This window comes from Labrus bergylta, chromosome 5 (genome assembly GCF_963930695.1).
Source record: "Labrus bergylta chromosome 5, fLabBer1.1, whole genome shotgun sequence".
In the NCBI taxonomy this organism is placed as follows: Eukaryota; Metazoa; Chordata; class Actinopteri; order Labriformes; family Labridae; genus Labrus; species Labrus bergylta.
The window spans coordinates 20,993,440-21,015,654 of NC_089199.1; the positions used below are offsets into that span (position 1 = coordinate 20,993,440).

Sequence of the window (22,215 nt, forward strand, 5' to 3'; positions counted from 1 at the left end):
CATTTTATCAATCATGGATATCTTTCAGTATTTTGCAACAACCTTAAAGCAGGTTATGATAATTATTTTTGTCAATTAATACAGTTGACAATTGATCACTGCAACATCGTAAAACCAAGTTATATATCTTGCTTTGTGCAATATTTAGTCCATAACCTCAAAATGTTAGTTGTTATGATGATTTAAGACCAAGAAAAGCATTAAAATCACATATTCACTGGGAACAATCATTGTTTCTGTAATTCTTGTGTGTAAAACAGTGTAAAAAATTACAAGAAAATCAGAGAAATGTCAGACTTATGGTCTGTTTGTCTCTCATGTGACCTTTTATTGTGGGTTAAGCTCATGTGGTCTTTATGATAAGCCACTACATGATATTAGACATGCTGGCACAAAATCCTTTTACACTATAGATCTAAAAGTAATCAATTTTACATGGCTTTTAAGAATGGGATGTACCGGTGTATCATTGCTCTACATTTCCCCTCCTGGACCTCACTCTGTTACATGATCCCACAGCTTTGTGGAGGTAAAGACATCACAGATATTAGCTGCATTTTCTGCTTGTCACATGGCGACCTCCAAGCTCAGAAGCGAGACAGTAATGTAATATAGTCTGTGGCAGTGTATACTGCAGATGAAATACAATGTTCTTTTTTTTTTCTTCTTGTGCACACTCTGTACTGCAGATACAATTTGCACTGCAGCCAGTCTCTTATATAAAAAGCTTTTAGAGTTCAAAGGTTGCACCTGTGACAACTGTCAGCCAGCCAGCAGCTCTACAAAAATAAAAATGAATACACTTACACATGGAGCATATGGACAATCTGCCCATGCCGCCCTGCTTCATCTTTGTAAAATATTGTCTTCAAACAGACAGTGACAAACTGACTCATTTCTTCTAACTTCCAACTTGTGGGTGTGTTCGAAAAGTCAGACGCTCAATTACTTATAATCTAATGTCAGCGAACAGCGTGTGCAACCCCCCAGAGTTTAATATAGATCACACAGAGATGCTGATGAAAAGATGTGATGCACAAACAACATACTTTGTTCCAACTATATAGATTCAATTTATCTCAAACTGAGGGCCGTATCCTCTGTCTTCTTCTACTTATAATCATAAATACTCAGTCGGTTTAACCTAACATTTATTCAAAGTGCAAGTTATATAAGTTCAATTTCTGGTTTACAATAAAGTCCGGGGAAAAGAGGCACAAATGCTCTTCATATGGGGAATAAAAATGGTAGAAAAAGCAACCAAGAGAGCATACATCAGAAGAGGGTCAGTCTAAACCTTAGAAATTCTGCAGGAGCTCTGGCCTTTTTAATGAGTTCTATCCACAAAGTGAAAAATCCTGTGACCTTAGAATTTACATTCTGAATAATTTCCTCCTAAATGTACCCATGAAATGAGAGACGTCTGGGGGCAGGCGATTATGCCTCAGTGGCCAGTCTTTTTCCCTGGGATTCTCACTAGTGACTGGAATTAGCATGGCTTAAATTCTCTCTGCCCCACAGCTAATTGAAACACGTAATCTCCTGAGTTCTGCTTGCACACAGAGGGGCCCGGGAAGGACTCAACGGCGTTACATGTTATCCTCAGAGCAGACGCGTTCAACAAGGCCGTAGCGCACTGCAGCAGAAAGTAGAAACAAGTCTCGTGGTGGAAATAACTTTTGTTTCCGTTCTCCACAGCTAAATAATTCACGTATTATGCTAACTATGCTAAACAGAATAGAACATCAGTTTGAGGAGCTGACAGATGTACGAGAGCGGATGCTTTGTGGGGGTAATAAAAAGATGTAAAACACTCTGTTCAGTAATGTGCACAAGTTAGCTCTGTGATTTTTTTTTTTTCTTTTATGCGGTCCCCTGACGGCCCACAAGACTGCCTGTCAGCCTGGGCGTGGAGCTCGAATTTGCTCCAGCAGAGGTGGGGATGAATATTCAGAGGCTCAGCTGCCTCTAAGGCCCACAGAGACATGGCATACACCCCTCCAAGGACCCCAAACCCCCCTCCCCTCCACCTCCCTCATCTCTCTCCAAACACACACACTTTCCCTTGATGTGGTGGAACCGGTCCAACACTCCACAGGTGTGACCCATCCAGACCTGTGAAAGCCTCCACACACCACTCGGGCACTGTGATCACGAAGAGCAGCTGCGTTCATGTGCGAAGCAAAAAAAAAAACAGAACTATGAGCTTTCTATTGGACATCCTGTAAAAATTAATCAACCCCTCCCCCCTGCTTCCCATCTGCAGGTTGTACTCATGATGCCACAGTTAAACTGATTGATGGGGAGGTTTCTTCATCTCTCCGCAACACACTTTGTAGACTTTTGAAGGTTAATAGCCAAAAGATTGATCCATCCATCGCATTAAAGCCTCGTATAATACCATTCCATGCTCGGTTTAAAACTAATTTCTCGCTTTTCTGCTGGATAATGTTGGACACATATAGGCATGCCCTTGGACATGATTTCACACGGTCTGCTGCAGGATGTAGACTGCTGTCCATCACAGAAACACACATGCACTCGCATACATCCATTCACACACCAAACACGATTAAAGTTCTGGTATAAGCCGTGGACTTTAGTTGCATTGTGTTGGTCAGGGAGTGAAGACACCCTGACCCTAGGATCTCTTTATGGTCGACCACTGTTTGTTCTGATTGACTCTAAGCAATACAAAACCTCCATATTAAATTCTATTGGTGCTCTAGTTTCTCTACCACAGGGGGAATGTGCAAAAGGGCAAAATGTGACAAAACATTAAACATAAAATATATATGCCAACGGATGATACCCTCCGTGTCCATCTATGTTTTTTATGGAGAAAATGTAGGCCAGTACTATGTTAAGCTATCAAAATAAGAAGTTGTTCAAAAGCTATAACTCCCAATCTCTAGTTACACCTGAGGGATTGACTAATACCTGAAAGTGGCATTCCATTCCAACAGGGCTCAAATTCAATAGTGAGCTATTCACCACTCCAGGAAGGTAGCAAATTATCAGGTTTTGATTGACAATGTATGGACCAGAAGCATCCTCACCAATTTGCAAAGAAAATCTAAAAGTTTTGAACAAGCTGTAACGCTCTATACCCTGATCATGCTTGAGGGCCTGACTAATACCTGAAAAAGTAATTCCTATCCCATTGGGTTCCAATGCAATAGATATGTTGTTCACCACTCCAGGAAATATTAGGGCTGTTGGCTATGACTTAGCAAAGGGAGATATTTCTGCTGTGACACATCCCATGGAGCTCCTCGGTTTAGCTATTAGCCAGAGAGCTAACAGTAAGTTAGCGAGATGCCTAGTCATTATAAAAATCAAATATAAGGTAAGACACGCCTGATAAACACGAGAAGAACCTCCATATTAATCTTCTGCCAGATCAGCCTCATCACAAATTAGATAACAATGCAAAACACAAGTAAGCTTAGTTTGCCTTAACTGTAAGCTAGCAGCTACCACTCTAAAAACAACTTTTCTTTGCCTTTATTGGACACCTGAAGAGAGACAGGAAATGTTGGGAAGAGAGAGTGGGGCAGTGACATTAAGCAAAGGGTCGAGGTCGGACTTGGAACCAACAACAGCCGTGATGAGGACTGTAGCCTCCTTTCATTTGGCGCTCAACATAACCATGAACGATAACAATGTTTCCACTGCATGTTCAGTCAGATGAATTGTTTTTCGCAGGCAGCGACATACACTAGGCTATAACGTTGTTGGAAATTATTTTTTACACAAAAGAACATCATAAATAACAGAATGTATTATGATAACAAACGAGGACACCCACCTGTTTTCCCCTGTAATTTAACCCAAGGAACATTACCTATATCCTATATACCATTTCTATACAGAAACAAAGTGTAGAAACATACAGACAGTAATGATAGAATAATGACACTCTACGCCTTGGACAAAAGGGTATGCAAAAAGACACAAAAAGAAACAATTTACTTAATGGACAAAAAAGAACAAAGGGTCAAGGTATATTAAAGGGCAATAATCAAGGCAATGTTTTGCAATGCAATTTATACTGTATAAACGTTTTAGTGATTTAAAGTAGCTGAAAAACTAAATTTGAAAATAGTAAAATAGAGATAGTAAAAAGATTTTAGCCTATGTACAAGAGTAGCTTACAAGTAGCCCATATGACATCTATATTGACAACTGAAATGCACTGTATCCAATTTAAAGACAACCAGCTGTAAATATCAGACATTTTAGTGCATGTTAGCTTGGTAACTTGAGCAAGCAAACTATGTTTTCAGTGTGTTCATTTGAATCAGTTCTGTAGGTTGTGACAGGCATGATACCCTATAGCATTTCTGGAAATAACAAATGTGCACAAAAGAACATGAAAATAAGAAGAGACAGTCATACAAAGGTGGAGGAAAGGGGCAAAAGTACAACATAGAAAAAAGAAGGGAAGAAGACATTGATGAAGTGGGGGCACTAAACTTAAACATGAATAAGCTACATTCTGGAGTTTGGAGGTCCTCACAGTAAAATATAAACTATTCCCAGGTAGATTGTGTGTAATAATGTCGTGACTCTGGGACACAGTTTCATCATATGACTCTGCTTCATTGGCACTTGGACTTGATTTGTTCGTCAATGTCTACGCACAGGAAGCCTCCCAGGAGCTTTCAGACTCAACATGCTGCATAGGCTGCGACACAGCACCTGTAACGTTATAGAGTCGACCCAGAAGCGTCATCTTTGAAACAATCATACAGCACATCCTCTGTTGCCACCGAGACAATTGAGCTGACTGCACGCTATCAGATCAAACTGAACACCATGCACAGAAAATATGAAATGGATCAAATGTCATTAGTAGCCTTACAAATCTTCTTGCAAAACCAAATGCTCTGATTGGCATAAAATCAGCTTTATTAAGTGTCCTAAATAGTGAGATTTATTCAGTTTAATTGGATTTAAATGTGAAGACAGGGTGATTTCCTGTGTCTGTTTCTCACATCTCAAAGAAAAATAAATGCACGAAACTGGAGTGTGAGCTGAGAGGTAAAAGACAGCAGGCAAGTCGACGCTGATATTTCACAAATGGAAGCAAAAGCTTCATGTCACTATTTGACTATGCAGCCAGAACCGAGGAGCTGGCGATATTACATGCTGTAATCTGGCATTCACACCTTTTCTCCCCATTCATTGATGGTGCATTTCTTCCCTGATAAAGGCGCTGTGCTGCGATGCGTTTAACATCAATCACATCCAGAGCGCGGGGCGCGTACAGTCCTCCGTCTATCAGCGAGAAAGTGCTCTCGCCTCGGGTGTGGGATATGTGCTTCTCCGCTCTGTTATCCCGTAAAGATCTGATCTTCTCCTCGCGGGAGCTGTGTAAGTGAGTAGCCCTGTTCTGGACGTGCCATTTATTTCCAATTCGCACACAGTCGAAAGTTGGGGACTTGAGACTTTCAGCACCACTTTTCCGTGGACAGCGCTCGCAATGGTTTTGGATGGATCGACGCAGCCTCGAAATGCGTGTGGAAATTCCTTTTGGATACTATTCAGAAACAATGTTTAGATGCTGCGTTTCATAAAAGCCAGAATTGCTCAGGAAAAGCCTCCCTTCACGCAGTGACAGACCAAACAAGATACGGTTTCGCTTTGGATATGGGTCACTTCTAATAAAAGGATTCTTCGTGGGCTTGAGATCGGGGTAAGTAAAGCCACACAAGCTGCAGAAATGGGTCATCTAAGGCAATCAGTGTTTAAAAAACATCGTGACTTATATAAGTATTCAACGAAATATGGAAAAGATACTAATAACAAGGATCCATAATACAAATGTTTCAATGATTTCACGCAAAACACTTGTAATGAAATTTGCCGGTTTCAAACCTGATTAATACTTAAATCAAATTCACGATTCTTAATGTTATGATTTTTTTTTAAAATAAAAGCAGATACATGTCTGCTGTTAGTGCTACGCCCAGGACTGGAGGTGCATTGATTGTTTTTACGCGTTACGGCGCAGCGTTTCTGTGTAGAGCTCGTGTGCCTCGCTGCGCTGCAGAGGCACCTGAAGTCTCACAGAAAAACGATAAAAGAATGACTCAACACCCAAAGTGCCGGAGCTACACGCTTAAGGTGTAATTAAAGATGGAGTGTTGAACGCACAGTGCAGACCAAAGAGTGGACAAGTCTTTTTTCTACAGAAAACAATCGAGTTTGAGTCTGAATGGCAGCAACATGGTACAAAAAGCTCCCCCACATTTATCTTATCTCCACCTCTCTGTCGGTGTCTCCCTCTCAGCCCTGAAACAAGTTGAGTCACGCAGGGGAGCACCCTGGCTGGCTGGGTGGTAGTGGTGGTTGTTTTTATTTTTTTTATTTTTTTTTTACTAGTGTGTGTGTTGGGGTGGGTGGAGGAAGGATAGTGGGGGGGGGGGGGGGGGGGGGGCGCACAGTGTGTAAACCATCGATTGTCAGTCAGTGTGCTGTGCAGATGTGCAGCCTCCTGGCAGTGGCATCGAGATAGGAGACAGTTCTGATGTGAGCCTGCTGCTGTGTGGGTTTATGTGTGTTCATAACCCCCCAGCAAACTTTAAAAGCATTCTGGTTACTCTGAGACTTGTGTTCTGTTCATAATGATGTATATTAATGTGCATTTGCATGCATGTGATTGTCTGTTGCTAATAAAACATCACTGGAGGTCGAGGTCAAGCACCATAACACAAGCCAAGATCCCCACCACACAAAGAAACCCCAGTATTAATATTGCTTCCATTTGGGGCTGCTCCCTCAGGCCTGTTTGTGGGGCCGGAGATTAGCTTTGTGCTATCTTACTCTCATAGCTTCAACTCATGGTGGGGGGGCTGCTGTGATTGCAGCCAAATATGCCATTGTCTGCACTCCCTCTGAACTTACAGCCAAGAGGGGAAATGTTCCTCATATCAGTGGGTAATTATCTAAAGAGTCTGACTCAGCAAAAAGACAGATTTTTATTCAATCTCTTCCAGCCTCTGAGCTCCCACCAGATGGATTTTATGTCTTACGTTGGGTTATTCTTGTTGGCATGTTCTTCACAACAGGGACTGATAGCCTACCTGGATCTAGCTACAAAGCATGCTTAAGAAATCTCCCCCTGAGAGAGATTGGAGGGAATACTGTGTGTGTAGATTGTAGCTTCCAGGAAGAGGTGCAGGCAGGACTTATTCAAACAGCCATAGATTTACTTTTCCGAGCCATGCCGGGCTTATCTTGTCCTCCCGAGTTAGTTTAGCAAGTGCAGACTCAGCGTAAGACCTCTGCTTTGCCTGCTGCTAAGTTCTCGTTAATATGTCATGGGCCAGAGTGTAAGCAGCTATGGAGAGATACTGTAGCATCACCTCATTCTCTGCTTAATAATACACAAGCTTGCAAGGAGCCTACAAAGGCTTCAATACATTTCACACAGTTGGCAAGGGGTCAAATCAAGAACACATCATTCATTTGATGAAAACCACAATGATCAAAGCGATTGAAATCATTCCAAGAGGACGGAGGAAGGGGGGGGGTTGATCTGGTTCTCCTGTCTGCAGAGGGACTCCTCCAGTATCCACATCTTTTACTGTAGCTGCTGCACTGATCCAAGAGCAAGGCTGCAATAAACAAACGTGTGCACTGTTTCCCAAAACAGACTGGTGGTTAAATTCCCCGTAGACCCCAGTGTGTTCCCTTTTTCTTACAAAGGCTTGTGCTGGAGACGGTGAAATGTTATTTCTGCAGCGTATAGAGCCCAGGTTCCAGCTCTGCTCTCCTCTCGGCAGACGCCATCTGCTCACTGGGGAGGTTTTCCAAACAATCCCATAGTAAAGGCAGGGGGAATAAGAAACATGGCTACAGTTCAAACACAGCATGCTCAGGTTTTTTTTTGTCTTTGAAATGAAAAGAAGGCCCTTAATCTGAGAGAAAATTAAAGAGGAATACCTAAATAAATACATGACTAAGTAAAAAGAACCTTTCCAGATTCGCTTGTGCACTATATTTTATCTTGTGCTGATGTGCTGATGTGCATAATGTCATCTGTATTATAATGGAAAGAAAATACGAGTTTAAATAAATAAATACACAACTTTGTAATACTACTTGCCCTAAAATATGCCCCTTGTGTTGCATTTGTATGTCATGCATCCTATGGTTATTTCTTTATATATTAAATGTTGATATTGTATAAACATGTCTTTAAATACTTCTAGATGATTCCCCCAATGTGTCTGCATCAGAAGAGGTTGAGGGTGCCCTGTCACCTCTCCAGCTACCAGAACAACGTCCGTATTTTGGTCCGCACTGGGACTTGAACCAGCGACCCTCTGGTTCCCAACCCAAGTCCCTACAGGCTGAGCTTCTGCTGCCCCCTGTAAAAGCATAAAGTTGCACATTTAGGGTAAATCAATAGCTCAAAAGTATACATTTGAATAGCTTCAATGTCTGTAATTCACCAGTATGATTTCTGACATAAAATGCACACAGTATGCTCATGTTTGTCTCAAAACTAAGAGTAAGATTTATTCACGTCCTTGAGTTGCATTAGGATATTACACACGCTCTGGGATGTGGACTACATTTTGTTCATTATCAAGCAGACCTTTCTGTTTCAATGTTTCCTAGTAATCTAATATATTTAAGCCAATGCATTTCCATCACTAGGGGTTTATACACCATTTAGTCTGCATCATAATGGACCATTGAGGCTGTGTTTCTACGGCTGCTGGATGCAGATTTAACTTTAACCTTTGACAACAACATGTGCTGCTGTCTCATGAAGTTCTATTTCAATTTGTGCATGTGTACCTAAAGAATGAAACAGGTACAAGTCAAACCTTTAAATAGCATTTAAATGACAGGGATACAGCGTTCACAGTAATTTGTCCCACACACCGTAAAACTTCTATTAATAGGCCAGGCTTTTATTTCCGTCAGTCTGTGAAACCACCCTGCCTTTAACTGAGACAGGTGTCAATACAAGACAGACTTTTCATTATTTTTAAACAAAACTTTGCAAAGCAAGGATGGGAAATTCTATGAAAGTATAATCAGAGGCGCTGCTTGTCAACAGGCAAGGCAGGCAACTGCTTGGGGCCCCAGGCCAGTAGGGGGGGCCCCCAACGGCGGACAAACTTTAAACCATAGCATTTCCTCAGAATGGGCAAACTTTGCAATGACAGTAGGAAACCTCAATAAGCAGGGCCCCCATCTGACAGCACTCACTCTCAATGCCCTGCTAAGCGTTGCAGCATTATTCCAGTGAAAACCAAAATTTGTCAGTGAAGGAAAATGAAGATGACTTCCCGGTCTGGGGCTGAAAAAAGAAAGAGGAAAATAATACACTGGTTGGAGGGGCCCCCAATAAATTTTTGTTTAGGGCCCCAACAGACCCCTAAAATCGCCCCTATATTGATTACACCAAGAAGAATATCTACCTATGCACAAAGTAAGTTAAAAATCACTGATTTGATCTTGATTTTTAAGACAGTACACCAACCGGCTGCACGGCTGATACCATTTTGCTGCTTTTTCTCCTTTTGTTAAATACGCTAACTCATCAGCACTAAATGCATCAGAACCTCTAATTGAAACCTGCTTTTATTAGTCAAAACGTGCAGCTGCACTATGCTTCTAAAAGAGACGGGGTCTTAAACTGGAAAGGAGTAAATCCCAAAAGATATACATGACTCACTAAAAGTACGTGCTCTGATGCATTTTTCTCATTTTTGCAAATGCCCTTGTGTTACATCAGTTGGACTTCTATATTGTATTCCTATCATGCAGGTTTTTATGTATTCTCTATGTTGATAGAGTATGAAAACATATCAAGATATTTAAGAAAGGAGTTCATGAACATCATTTAGTCACTATCGTAATGGCCCATTGATGCCCATTGGGAGGATGTCTTATTCTTTTGGATGATGATGGGTGTAAATTTCAGTTTTGTCCTTGTAACTGGTAATCTCGTGTAAGCAGACATTTTCTTTCTCAGTTTTTCCATTTCAATTTGTGCATTAGCGGGTATATTAAGGGAAAAGCAACAGGTAGAAATGACACCTTCAAATAGCATTTTAATGTCTGCAATACATCTTTTGAAGTAATTTGCTCCCAAACATCGACTTTTACTAACTAGTATGAATTCAGAACATAACATGGATTCCGCCCCTTATTATATTCCTTGACATATCATTAATCCAGAAACGGCGTGGAGAAACGATTTCAAATTATGAACAAATGGGCAGAAAGAACAACAGAAAGATCCAGAAGAGCGATGTTGCACGTTTCCTGAGTCATCACACACACGGACTCTTCCTGGGGCAGCGCTGTGTGAAATGGAGTGTGAAATGAGTGCACTTAACATCCCTGCAGTGGATTATACACATTATCTTACGCCGGGGTTCGAGAGCATCCAGCCTCTCGCCCCCGTGAATCTGTCATCAAGTTACATTCACCTTTACTCAAGTCCAGATAATGTTCCCAGCATGCCCCATGGCCATCAATCTCTGTTGAAGACTCAGGTAAATGATACCTTCATGTAATGCTGAGAGTTTACTTGAACTTGACTTTGAGCGCCATGCAGGGCTGGATTCTTTCGGGTCTGTTGATTGTCAATCACCAAAAATGGACTTTAAAGTTTTTTTTATTGATCATTTCCCCCGTTAAATACACCCTTCTCATCTAGAGAGTGTAGTGTGCTTGTCAACTTGATGAAAGGGAAATGTGTTTTGCCTTCAATCATATGAATAATGGATAAACACCTCTTTTGAAGTAACTAAAAATACAGCTCAAAGCACTCTGTTAGTGCTAATGTATGCATTTTGGGGCTATTTTGTTGATGCACATGTACTCCTTTAATATGGATTTGGATAACTGGCCCAAACAAAAGACACATGTCAGAAAGCTATATACAATGGAAAATGATAAAACTTTTTAAAGAGTCAAAACACGTGCACTTATTTGATATCATATTTGCCTGACATTTCCAAAGATATATAAAATGTTTTAGAAAATGAAAGTAAACAGGAAGACATTAAAATAGTCAAAAGACACACAATAGAGATGCTCAATAGAGCAATAAACTGTAGAGGGATGATTTAGCCTAAAGAAAAGAATAAAGAGAAGATTTTTAGATCAAAACAATGCTCTCTTCAGTCACACCTCCTTCATCCCTCAGCTCCTTCCTCCCTTCTTGAGTGCATATATTCCCCCTGCTCCTCCTGTCCTGTTTCACTAGCAGGGTTCTGTGAGGTAGAGATAGCAGCAGACGAGTGCTAGTTCTAATCTAAAAACAAGATTCTGGGGCGCCGGGTAGCCTAGCGGTTATATCGAGCCCCATGTACAGAGGCTATAGTCCTCTTGCGATGTGGGTTCCAATCTGACCTCTGCCCTTTGCTACATGTCATCCCCCCCACTCTCTCTACCCAACATTTCCTGTCTCTCTTTAGCCGTCCTATCTAATAAAGGACGAAAAAATATCTAGAAATAAAAAAATTAGATTCTGCAGTCAATTTCAAGTAACGTTATGCAACTCAAAGTTGATTTGGTTGTTATCAGTTTGTTTTCGTTGGACAACAAAAGTATTTTCTTTGGTTTGGAAAGTCTTCTGGTTCTCCTTCTGTTGTACTCTTGCGATGACGCTCTTTCATTGTGCCACTAGAAACTATGTCCCTGAGTGAGTGGGGCTGTCTCCCCTCCCCCAGGGTTCACGGTTGAAGAGGGAGGGGTTTACTTGAGAGAAAAAAATCATGTATGAAACAAGTTTGAGCCTCTGAGCAAAACACAAATAATATGAAGGAAGTAACATCCTGTCCAGAGCATCAAAGAGGGAGTTTGATAACACGTATACATTTTTGAATTTTGCTATATTTATTGTCATAATGTCACATACTATACCTGTAAGTGGTCTCTAATGTAACACATATGCAGAGTGAAATGGAGAGAAAAGATCCCACACAAGCTGTTGGGTAACTAACTGTTGTCTATATTTACTGAAAATGACTGTCACAGAGTTCCTTTTCTTCTTGGGGGCTTATAAAGAGGCACTCTGGGAAATCAAGACTTTATGTAACATCAGATTTGGAAGAAGTAAATAAAACATTTGGACACAAAAAGGAAGTATCCTCCTCTCATCATAAAGCTAAACTTTGAAGACATTTAACATCGCACACTGATGGTATTAAATTTTTTCATAAAAAGCAGTTAAAAGTTTTTTTTAAATAGTAAAAGGAAACAATTAAAAAACTTCAACAACTCCAACTTACGCTGTTTGTTTACCCAAAAGCCCAACTGGGGAAACGAGTTGGGAATGAGCGGTAGCTTTATACTCTTTGTGCAGCACATCAGGTTCATGCTTTGTATTGAAACTATGTTCAATTGCATTGTCCCTATTAAATAAATAAATTCAAATTCAAACATACATTATAAGTGCTGAATGCCTTTTCACCTCAGGTTTTGGGATGAGTTACCATAATTGTGCAGTCTACCACGTCTGTGATCTTACTTATTTTTAGTATGTCATCTCTAATTTTACATGATAATATATAAGTAGGCTACCTTAACTTTGTTCTATTGTTATTTGCCAAAATTTTACCTCCAGAGGATTTTATTGTTTCTTTGCCCTTCTCACCTGCTTCATGACAGTCACATGCAGACTGCTAAAAAGATTCATGTTAGTTTGGTTTATTGTCCTAAGTCAATTAAAGCCCAAGAGATTGTCTGGTTTGAGTCGTCAATTCAACTCAAAGATGTTCAATAAAGCGTTCTCAACTTCTTTCCAGAATGGTAATAACCCTGGACACTGAGGAGAAATATGTGTGTAATTTGATTTTGTTCTCCACACCCTCTCCAACAACAACTGGGACCTCAGAGGGGGGAGTATTTAACAACTTGGCAAGGTGTAACCAAGTACCTCATGCTTTCTTCATGGGCAAAATCCCTCCAATATGTGTAATATGTTAGATTTCCATGTAGAGAGTCTTTTCAGTCTTCTGCCATCATTTTTATGTCTTTTTCCCATTTTAATCTGACCTTATTTGATATAAAAGTGTGTTTTGCATACTTCTGGTATTAACAGTGGCCTGCTGGGGCTTGTATACAATGCTATGAGAGAGCTGAGAGTAAAGCATAAAACCACAACAACAAGCTGAAAGTTCTTGAACACTACTGATGTAAATCTTGTTGCAGGGTTGTGACTTTGAGGGAAACTTTCACATCACACATTTATTTGATCCATTGCTGGGATGAAGATATTGATTTCACCTGTTTTAAGTGTTGAAAGTGCTTACTGAGAAAGTATACAATGTCTTTAAAGCTACACCAGGACCCAATAAAGCAAGGCCCTCAGTCCCCCTGACTCTCACTCTTATTTTGCACTTTGCACTGTTATTGACATCCATAGAAGTGTGTAATAATCAGTTTTGAGAGAGGAGTCGTTGTGTGTTATGGATTTTTTGGCCTTTCTCAAAATGTGCTTGACTGCCAGGTTCTGATAGTTTGGGGTCCAGTCATGAGCTGTAATATATCTAATTTTGTATACATCCAAGTAAACCAAGTAAAATCCAGAAAAATGAAGACATAAACCTCCACTCCTTCCCGTCTGCCTTAAGCTGCCCTCGAGCTCCCTCCATCCCAAATTTTAAACCACTAAACCCACGTCCTTTTCCTCTCCATATCCCCCTTATAGACCAGTAGAGCACATTAACATGGGCAAGACAAAATTAATTAACGTGCAGCATCTGAACATTTTTTTTCTCCTTAAAGGTGAAATTACAGCTTCCATAAAAGGGAGCCGCAGATTTCTTGCATTCCCTTCTTTTCCTCTGAAAGACTGACAGTCAGGATGATACTGGAGATAAGAGAGGCTTGCTGAGAAAGAGAGCTCTGACAGCACCGGTGTTACCATTAACTATCACCTGTAATTTCCCCTCCTGCAATTTATGCATGTTGTTTAATATTTGCTGGTATGTGGCTTTCTTTCCTGTAATTTAATGAAATAATGGAAACAATGGATGGACAGACAGACAAATAGATAGATAGATACAGTAGATACTTTTGGGAGTTCTTCTTTTAGTTTAGCTCAAGTATAGCCTGAGTAAAATTTAACAACATTGGAACACTCCTGCTTGGATATTCTTTCCACCTCTCAGTGTGGGTGTAACCGGGCACCGAGGCAGCAGTCCACTGTGATCACGCTGCACTGCACTCTGTACACTCTATACACTCTATAGATCCCATTTGTGCTCACACTCCCTTCACACCTCTTCTCGGATAAGTATCTTTAGACTTTGCTTCGCATGCATGTTTTTCTCAGCTCTCATATTTGTGAAATATTGAAAATTAGTTAGGTCCATTTTTTCATAATAAATCTCCCTGTGCAATCTGTTTCTGTGTGCTCCCATAACAGAAACAGAAACCATGGTTATGAAGATTAAAAATTGTATTAAAAAGTAAAATATAGAAACATTTGTATCTACCATGGTATTTTCTTTTCTTGCAAAAGTAGCAAGAACTTGGTGCAAGTAAGTGAAAGACTAACATACCTCAGGGCTGATAAGCATGTTTTCCTACACTGCCTGCTCTGTGACACCTTAACACCCCCCCTAGATGACAAATTAAACCAGCAGTTATAATTCAAAACAAAAAAATCAACTAATGACTAAAAGCTTCTTAAAATGACACTTGAATAGATTTTTCTCTTTGGGGCGGCTGTACGAGGATTTTTGGCAACCCGGGTTCAGTCCACAAGGATTATTGGTCACTAGGGGGCAGCACAACGAGGATTTTTGGCATACCAGGTGCCCAACAAGAATTTTGGTCACTAGGGGGCAGCACGAAAAGCTTGCAACACAAACCTAAATTATTGGCATTTTAAATACAGGGATTAAAATATAGCTATCTTATTTACATGTGTTTGATACAAAATAGACTGTTTGGGGTTTAATCTGAGGAAATTAACATCAAAATAACAACAACAATAAAACAGACTTGTGCAGTAAGTCATAGGTAGCCTACTTAAGATAAAGACATCCAACTATAGTTTTATGCCTTACATTATCAACTATAAAAGAAAGACGGAAAAGGGCCTCTGTGTAGCAAAGATCTTAAAGCAACAAACAGGAACAAGTGTTCATGTTGTCAAGAGAAGAAGACTTCTGTGAAATGTTTCACCAAGAAGATCTTGGCTCTGTACAGCCGAATGGAATCAGGAAAGAGCCAATAGCTAGCACATGTCGCCTATCAGATACAATATTCAAACTGATGGAGAAAGTGCAAATAAATAGGACAACAAAAAACACTAACACATGTCTGACTCTGGCATTATGTGCTTTGATCAGTGATGCTTAACAGCTCTTTAAAGCCTGCAGAGTCGGATAATATACATTTCTTTTGGGGTCAATTAATAAATGTAAAAGTGTATTATTTTGCAGCTTTAATGGAAAATTAAAGACAAAACTGATCTGGATGGCTTAATGAAACCAAGAGGGAAACATTCGGAAAGCGTAGCAAAAGCAAAGGATCCTTGTCTTTGTAGTCTTTCAATACCTGTGTCAGTACTTGCACCAAATCCCAATAGAGGGATTACAGATACATAACGAATGGATTCACAAGCAAATAGATGAAGAACAAAAATGCTGCTTTAATAGACGAAGGGAAAACTTGGGTGTTACTCCCAAAAGTCTCAGCACCAAATGGTTTGATGAATATGAAAGACTGTAAATCATATACTATGGCTTTCACAGTCTCTTGATCTAAATCCAGTTATTCACCAACAACAATACCTGTATTTGAGATATTTTATTTGTATCAAAATAATTTTCCGCTACAAGACTATGTCACCACAGACCATGGATTGTGTCCTGTTTTCATTGTTTGGTCTGGTTTAAGAAAAAAAAAACATGAAAACTTCTCACTTAGGGCTCTGTTGTCTGTTTCATTCATCCACTGCTGAAAAAATTCCAGTGGATCAGTGGTAGTGTGGGTTCCACTCGGTACGATCCCAGCTCCTCCAATGTACATGCTGGGGCGACTGTGCCTCAGTGCTTGGTCGACTGGAAGGTCAGGTGTTTTATCCCCAGTGTGGATGGGTATGAATGTGATTAGTTACTTCTGATGACCACTTTACATAGCAGCCTCTACCATCAGTGTGTGAATGGGTAGGTGTGACCTGTGGTATAAAAGCGCTTTGAGTAGTCAGAAGACCAGAAAAGCTCTATACAAGCTCGAATCCATTTACCATACCAGTATGAATGTGTGTGCATTATTAGCTGATGACATGGCACTACAGAAGTGTTCGGAGCTCATGGTCAAAAGATGAGAAAGATGTTATATAATTGCAATTCATTTACCATTTACCTAACCCTGTTCTGAATGCCAATATAACCATCAAAAGTAATGATTGGACATGTTTTTTCTGAATTGATATTGAAGGAAAACTGACATTCTTTGACACATTGATCACATTTAACCTCAAATCATCTTCTATCTTAATTAGCTCTGTAGAAACAGTGTTTTCTGGAGACACCGTTGCAGCAGTAGATTTTGAAACAACACATTAGACAGCATTTTCTGGCATCATCACTGACAAACAAAAACAAGTGCAGGGATATCTTTAGGAGGAATGTGTTTATCCGTCTGATGGAGTCTCACATACTTGAGTCGATGCCAAAGAGCATGAGAGCTTTCTGGCTGCTTGTGATGGCCCAATGCCCTTTTTTAAAGACACTTTGCATTGTTTTCTACCATTTATAATCTAAATGTACTTCAAACTGCACTACCAGAAAAGCAGTTGGTAGGATATCCATATGGAAAATGCTTCTCTTATACTGCCGTTACTCTAGTTATTACAGTCATGGGAACACTGGGATCCATTCCAGCCCCCTAAAGATTTGTGCTTCCGAGGCCAAGTGCGCACACAGATTGCAGCAAGCCTTTGGTACAATAAAATACCCTCCAAAATGTGGGTCCTGTATAATGAGAACAAGTCTAAATTAAATATGCAACTCTTTAAAAAAACTCTCCTTGAAACTACCCATTCAACACAGTTATAGTGATGTGCTTTCTGAGTGGGTTTCAGGTCAGGTGGTGACAGCAACTTATAACGAAGCCTTTCAGACTCACTACTTTCAGCCGTCCTGCCGCTCTATGCGTCACCCCCAACAGGAAAAAAAAAAAAATCTGCACTCTGAATGACAGTATATGCAGGATTTAAGTTTAGTTTGTACAATGACTCCCTTATGTTTCAAGCAAGATTTCTATGCAGCTATCACTTATCAACACAGGTGTTGATGATGTGGCTGCAATTATTGGCTCAGACATCAGCATTACAAATGGATGCTTGGGCCGCCACCTGCAGACAGCTCGGGTTCTCACAGTCACACTCTGCCGGCTGGGAGAAAGGTGTTTGATTCAAAAAAATGCTCCTCCGCTTAGAAATAGATTGCCAGGCTTGCTATGATGAGATTAGTGTGGCGCGGGTTCTGGAGGATCGACAGGACATGAAGAGAGCTTTATAGCAGCTATACGGCTGATGTGCACAAGAATTAGTGTCTATGGGCCCCAAAGTGAAGTCTGAATCCTCTGATGTCCTGCGGTGATTCATTTAACTTTGCAACGGCTGATTAAACTGTCTCTGCCGTCTTTTTAACAAAGCATGACAGGGTGACAGTTTGACAGTGAAACCTGTTTTATTTTGAATGTGCGCTCCAGCGTTTAAAGCTACCAGTGGCGTGAGCACATTAGCTGAGACTTGAATTCACTGCCGCTGTTTTTAAATGCAACTGACATGATTCAATTTAGGTGATAATCTACCGCAATTGCATCTCCATTACTGCAAGTTAGATTTTAAACTGTGGTTGTAATTGAATGTGCATATGTTCAAATTAGAGTTGTACTAAGACTGATCCCAGTATTAGAAATGCAGCAGATTCAGCCTCAAATCCAGGATCAGGTATCTCGGAGTATGCTTCTTAAAGTACTTATCTGATACCATAATATGCCAGACAACCTCCCCCCCTTAAAATATATTTAAATATATACATATATTGGCGTTTCCACCATCACAAGTTGGGAATGGTACCAAAATAAGGGATCCATACCGTCCTACTTTTTTGGTACCCTTCTGTTGGGGTACCAAGGGTACCAATCCGACTCTAAAGGGTCCCTTTTGTTAACTGTGTCCCTGTTCTTCTTGAACGTTTAAATTAATCAATAGCTACACTGTGTTGGGCTGCTATGATGTCACACTATTACATAGCTGATGTGGCTATCACCTTCTGGCTTACACTCCGCTTACCAAATGAATGTACGGTTGGCTGAGGAAACGCAAGCTAGTTCAGGGTTTACCTTACTGAACTGTACTGAACCAAATTGGACTGCTTGGTGGAAACAGGGCTTTAAGCACCCCTACAGGCACTTCACTTGACATGTTCTATTTGAGGTAGTTTTCTGTGAATGTGTGCTTTGCATCATTAATTTATTAGCAGCGTCGGATGTTGAGTGATGTTAGCACAGTTGTTTCAGCTTTTTGAAGTTTTTTTTTTTTTCCTCTTGCAGCGTGATTCCATTGTTGCACGTTATTCCTAATGTCAATCGTTTTGACCATTGCAGGTCGGTGGTCCTTGTCCTCTATGGTAGAAATAAATAATAAAGTGAGTCTGAATCTGAAAACATCAGCAAACATTTTTTTCTGAGTCACACATTTTTTAAGTTAAATATAACTTAGGCCATTTAAAAATACAACAACGACAAATAAACTGCTTCATGTAATAATCAGGTTTTTTTTCAGACACTCCTCAGCAGAAACAGAGCTAAAGGAAAGGCAGCCACGCTAATATTAGCTCAGCTGGTTTCTACGTATTTAAGTTGCTTTGAGATTCCTTCAGTGTTCTGAGCGAATCTTTTAAATAATAACCGTCATAAAAATCTAAACGTGGTTAGTAGTAGTATATTACAACGGAGGATTAGGGCCACGTTAAAACATTATTTTTTTTAAATTTCGAGAATAAAGTCGTAAATTAACGACTTCGAGACCAGCCTGCACAAAGAACTCTTAAAGTCTTTAAAGAATAAAAGAATAAAGTCGTTATTTTAGTCTAAATCAGAAGAGCAGCAGCATCCTGTTCTCAAATGACATACATGGAGCATCTTGTCCTAAAGGTTTCACTAATAAGGAAATAGGCTACTTCCTTGTGTAGTCGGTAAAAACAATTAGTTCAAGAGAAGTTTTCACTTCAACTTGTAAGACCTAGTTTATCTGTAAAATGATGAACAGGACGCAAACTGGCTCTGCACATGAGACACTTTCACAAGGCAGACTGATAACAGACACAAATAGTTGTGTTGGGGCTTTACTTATGCAAATATGAAACTATGATGCTTTTGGTACATCATCATCTTCACATTGTCATAAAATATCAGGAACCTGAAAAGATACTGCAAGAAACTGTGGCTTTTCCGAAGAAAGAACCACACTGACTTGGAGGAATTTGTCTGCAGAGTAAGAGTTCTACTTTCATCATTTTGCGCAGGCTGGTCTCAAACTCGTTAATTTACAAGATTATTCTCGTAAATTTACGAGTTTAATCTCGAAATAAATTTTTTTTTAAAAATGTAACATGGCCCTAATCCTCTGTCGTAGTATATCCTTCAGGTTTTAAAACAATTATTATATTTTCATATCTGCCAAAAATAAAAGCTGGTTTTAGGGACTGGTATAGAGATTTAAAAAAGGGTGTCAAAATATCTTAATATGAATGTGTTCATTAACATTCTTGTTGCATTAACATTTAATTCAAGGAAGATATGCTTAGGAGAAAATAGGTACTGCAGAGAGAAGCAGGGAACCAGCAGAGAGGATTTGCGCTGAAATGAGTCGTGCCAGTTATTCCTGTAGTATTTTTAATATAATTTCAAATAAAAAAGTAGCGTGAGCAGACTTATCAGCTCTCCCACCTGTTAATATGTATCAAATCTCCCTGCGCTAATCCGCCGCATGTGGGTCTCAATAACAGAGACCTCCAGAAATAAGATCAAAACCCTGTATCTCCTCTGACCAACTGCTGCGCATGCACACTTGAAAGGCACAATATGAAATCCACATCCTCCTACACGCTGCACGCAGAACGCTAAAGCGTATGCGTTCGGTGTTGAGAGGCTCATACTCACACAGAAAATAATACATTCTCAGACACTTATTACAACATGCCACACATGACATGTCACATATACATCTACTAACATGCAAATCCGAAACGCACGCACAGCTAAGGGGGTGGATGCAAAGAGAGCGAGTCCATGAGCTGTACAAGAGCTCTTCTGAGGTCTCTGTAGCCCACCGTGGGTGTTTTGTCTTTCCCGCGAGGGATGCTCGTTGTTTTGCGGAGGCAGGTTCAGCTCGAGGATTAATGAAAAGCTCCATCTTAGTCATGAAAAGAGCATTTTCACAATCTATTTAACATCATGCATACCAAAGGCTCACATTAGGCGCTGTTGACTTATGCTCGCCTACAGCACTGTTTTCTGATGCATTCGGTGCCACTGCTGTGATCTTCTGTGGGTTGGCTGCCCCCCCTCCAGCCGTGCCCATTGAGTCTCCTGCATTTCTCATGTTCACAGTCAGGAAACTCATTCTTCAGCGCCGAGATGAAATATGGTGCGCAACTGGAAGTCTGAGGGAGTTATTGAAGAAATGAGAGTAATAATGTTTCTGAGACTTATGTGTTCTTTTCGGATGATGTGTTCTTTTCCCTCTTTTTTTCTTTCTTTTTTTTACCTTGATGGATGATTGTCCAGAGAAGTCGGATACAGCTTCACTTTAGCAAATGTAGTCTAACCTGTACAGGTCAAATCTGGCTCTCTGTGAGCTCACTGTGAGTGCTATAGGTCACAGGATTGTATGCAGGATGTTTTTTAATCTCAGTGTTCAGGCTGACCTGACAAAGACTAAAGTGGAGTTCAGCGGCTGCAGTGGAAAAGCTCTGGGAAGTGCATTTCATGAGTGCTGGATGTAATTTCAGCGGTTGCACCTGGTGAATTATTTAGTGCAAATTCTTGTAATTACACAGCAACTACAGAGAGGGCGATTAGGGTTGTGGCATGTCTGGATCATTTCAGAGATCACAGGACAAGAAAATAAAACCCCAAAAGCATTCCAGGAACTGCTGTGTGCTCCTACTCCCTTGTTCCCCTCCCTTCTTCTTTTTAGCTCAGTCAGCGATTTCTCCACTGTGAGTGGCTGGCGTCAGGCCGGCCCGTCTCAAAGCTTTTAAAAGGCTGTTAAAGGCCTTCGTAAAACACGACCGTATTCCTCCGCCACCACCCTCCATACACCCCAGCCCTCCCACAAAGTCCTCTAAGCAATCACAGCTTCACAGGATGTCAGCTTGCGTTACCATAACCCCCCTCTTCACCCTTCCACCCCTTACGCCTGCGATCAGGACTCACCCATGCAGGGGAAATGGGGCACTCGCTCACCACAGCCAAGGGAGAGACTGATCAGCATCGCTCTGACCTTTGGGAGCCTTTCGAGGGTCGGGATGTGGCGGCGTGGGCGATGACTGATGGTGAAAGTAATGCTCTGAATCATCTGTTGGTGTAAACACAGAGTGACTAGCACAGCAAAATCAAGACGCAGCTATAAGGACTCAGATAAGACACAAATGTCATCCAATTCACTTTTTTTTTTAAGTAGAAGACAACTGCAGGGCCCATTACGCGGCCCCGCTCTCCAGTCCTGTCCAAGAAGGTTCGTCTGTCAAGGTGAAATGGCAGGGCTGCAAATTCTGCCTGACAGCCGCAGGTCCCCTCAGGGAGACTAAGTGGCGTCAACCTGTCGTAGTCACATACTGTTGCTGACAAGGTGATGATGAACACCTTTCATTAAAAGGTAGACGCCGGGCTCTTTCTGTGCATGGGAGCATGTTCCGGTCTTAATGTCAAAGGGAGAGGACTGAAGCTGCGGCACGAAGCCCAAACTCTGGAGGATTTTATATGCCAAGAACACCTATATGTCACCACCATGCACACTCAGAAATTCAGAGGGCCTGCAATCATTGGCACGGTGAGAGAGGTGCATTCCTGCTTGGAGTGGAGCACTCCCAGCAAAATTGTCATAAGCTATCAACATTGCAGATGCTGCAGTAAACATATAATGTGTGGATTTCTATTGCTTAAAGCTACATTTGGCAGTGATGCCGCCTCCAAACGAAG

The 22,215-nt window shown here is 40.8% G+C and overlaps 1 protein-coding gene across 1 annotated transcript in view; it reads left to right on the top strand.

Moving 5' to 3' along the window:
• Window positions 1–5,094: 5,094 nt before the first annotated feature.
• Window positions 5,095–22,215, top strand: part of LOC109981743 (metabotropic glutamate receptor 4) — a 185,993-nt gene continuing 168,872 nt past the window's right edge. Inside the window, exon 1 of the mRNA XM_020630682.3 lies at window positions 5,095–5,701. The gene's annotated coding sequence lies outside the window, so the exon portion shown is untranslated. The remainder of the gene's footprint in view (window positions 5,702–22,215) is intronic.